This window comes from Glossina fuscipes, unplaced genomic scaffold (assembly GCF_014805625.2).
Source record: "Glossina fuscipes isolate IAEA_lab_2018 unplaced genomic scaffold, Yale_Gfus_2 2, whole genome shotgun sequence".
NCBI classification, from domain to species: domain Eukaryota; kingdom Metazoa; phylum Arthropoda; class Insecta; order Diptera; family Glossinidae; genus Glossina; species Glossina fuscipes.
In genome coordinates this window covers 12,781,042-12,783,957 of record NW_023998416.1, presented here as the reverse complement: position 1 = coordinate 12,783,957, position 2,916 = coordinate 12,781,042, and the positions used below count along the sequence as shown (strand labels likewise).

Sequence of the window (2,916 nt, the reverse complement as noted above, 5' to 3'; positions counted from 1 at the left end):
ATATTTTATTTATTAATTATTATTTTTATTTATTTATTTATTTAATTATTTTTTTGCGTTTCTTAACAACAATTAATGCGATTATCATATAAGTCTGTGTTCTACGTAAGTTTATTTTTAAGTTTATTGATTCTAATTTCGTTTGAAAAAAATATTTAAAAATAGCTGCCTCATCTTTTGTATGTTTGTAATGTTATTTTAATTTTAGAGTTTCATTCTCCCCTTAATTAACTAAATATTTGTTCACTTATTATTAAATTTTATTTATTTACTTATTTATTTATTTATTTATTTTTTTTATGTAATTCTTTCGGGACATTTCACTCTGACGATGATATGATGTTTCTATGAATGAATGATGACTTTGTTTAAGAAAACTTCTGTAAAATTGAAAAAAAAAAGAAGAAGATAACATTAATTTTTGTCTTTTTCTCGTTTAAAAAGAAAAACCATTTTTTACCTTTGATTGAAGAGTTTCAAAATTTAATATGCCATCGGTGTGTGAGTTTCTTCCAGACAACTTTGAATTGTTTGTTTTGTTCGGTATTTTGGTTGACGATATCTTATTATTCTGCCGCAGATGTGCTATTGTTTTTGTCATTTTTTTACTTTTTTTTTTACTCTTTTTGGTTGATAAGACTTTGCAGTTCTTGATTTTCATTTGTAGTTATGTGCTTTTCCTTTTGTTCTTTCCTGCTGAGAGGAATTTGAAGAAACCATATATAAGAATGAACTATAATTAACCAAATACTTTATATATATATATATATATTTTTTGTAAATGTGAATGTACAATTTTTGTTTTTGACTTTCCGTTCATCATTAAGCCAGACATGATGATAAAATAATCCAAAATGAAATAATTATTATTAAATATATTTTTTCAAAAATAAATAAGAAAATAAATTAAAAGTTTTTAAAATTCTTATTTTTCTTTTTTCACTATTCCCAAAGATCAGTCTTTTCGCACGATCAAAAATCGCTATAACGGATGAATATTTTTTCGATATTAAATTTCCTGAAAGTTTTATAGCGACGCCCAAAATGGAGCCTCAAAGAGCCCACCAATTGCCTATATTCTGGATCAGCTTCAAATTCTAAAACAATTTAAGCATGTTCGTCTGTCTGTCTGTTTCTCGTAAACATGCTCTTGGCCGTAAAAAGCAAGTTACCTGGCTCAACTTTTGGTTGAAGCATTGGAAGTTCTTTCACGCAGATTGATATTGAAATTGAGTCAAATCGATCGAAGGGTACGACCGCAGTATAATAAAACCTGAGATCAACTTGGCTTTCAAAAATTAAAAATATTTAGTTTTTTGCGCGGTACTTGTAAACCACAGGAGATTTATCGGTAAAAATTTGTAATTTTGTCCTACAGGTGCAGCACCTAAACAAAAATAGGTAAAATCGGTCATTTCGAATCGATATTAGAAAATATTAAAATTTCATTCATTTATTAAAACGCTTAGAGCACCCAGAAAGAAGCTTGAAAGACCATATATATAAAGTCTGCACCGCTTTAAACCTATTAGTTAGTCCGTCTGTCCGTCAGTTGCTGGGTAACCACCGTCACATGATATAAATGTTCACTTTCATGCTGCAAAAATGAATGAATTAGCCACGTCCACTCAACAGTACGGAGTATGGAAATTTACTCCCTTGATCTTTTTCAGCCTTTTTTAGAATAACGGTCAATTATTCAATCAATAATTTTCTTGCTTGTTACTCTTCTTTCTCTTTACTAATCTCAGCGAATGGTCGTTTCGCACGCTCAAATATCCATTTACACATCTTAAGGACAACAATTTTAGTATTATGGATAGACTTCTATCATAGAAGAGGAAGAAAAAGATTTCATAGATTTTCCTGATGCAATTAAATGATTAGTGAAATTAGCCTTAAAGTTAGGCAGAGAAAGCGTAAAGTTGGGAAGAATAGCTACACTTTACAGTCTAATTAAGGACTTGAATTTTTCTTAAAAAACGGAAGAACCAAACAAATCAAATTTTCTAAAATTCTTAAACTATTATGCTTTAGCTAATCGCTAAGTAAACCGGGATTATGGGTTACGCTTTACATTCTAGTCCTGGGCTAAGATTGGCATTAAAAAACGGAACAACAAAAGAAAGCAGATTTCTTAAAATTTTTCAAACGTTAAAATCTGCTAAACTGACATTAGAAGAAAACAAGTAAGAACGCTGTAGTGGGACGCGTCCAACCATTCCATACCATACATTATTCCGCTTAACACAGTTATTCATATAACGGCTTTTCAAAATTAAGACATATATTGGAGGTGCTGCAACGGATAGTTCGATCAGAACCATTTTCAATAGAGTTCAACCTGGGGTCAAAATATGTGACTGTACCAAAATATGTGACTGACAAAATATGTCGGTTGAAAACAAGGTAACGAGACAAACGGACAGACAAGCTTAGATCGATTGAGAAGGTGACTCTTAATCGGTCGGTAGATGTAGCTCAAGTCCTTCTGGTTGTTGCATACATCTGCACAAACTTATACGACGAGCGGTGTAGGGTATAAAAAAAAGTCAGAAGCTCATGTGTTTGAACTCCTTCAATGTCCAGATAACTTTGCCCATTTCACTTGATATTATAAAGGCTGCTAACAAATCCGCTTAAGCAACATTGACTCTTTAAAGATCCGCAAAATGCTGCGAACTACAGGATTGCAATCGTCTTACGAGAATCCAGTAACGTTGTTCTTTGCTTTATCTAATCTAAGAAAACATCTTTTTGCTGTCAGTTTGATTTATGTACTCTAGCGTTTTCTTTTTTTTTTCCTGTTTAGATTTTTTTGGCGCGGGCAAGAGGCGAATATAAAACGAAGGAAGAAGGAAAGAAAAATAAGCTTTCAAAAATTGAAAAAAAATGAGAACAAATTTTATATAGTAT

General features: G+C 31.1%; 1 long non-coding RNA gene across 1 annotated transcript; it reads right to left on the bottom strand.

Moving 5' to 3' along the window:
* Window positions 1–291: 291 nt before the first annotated feature.
* Window positions 292–2,916, bottom strand: LOC119633165. The gene is made up of 2 exons (XR_005246855.1): window positions 461–2,916; window positions 292–380 (listed from the first exon to the last, which is right to left on the bottom strand). It is a non-coding gene; the product is annotated as an uncharacterized LOC119633165 (long non-coding RNA).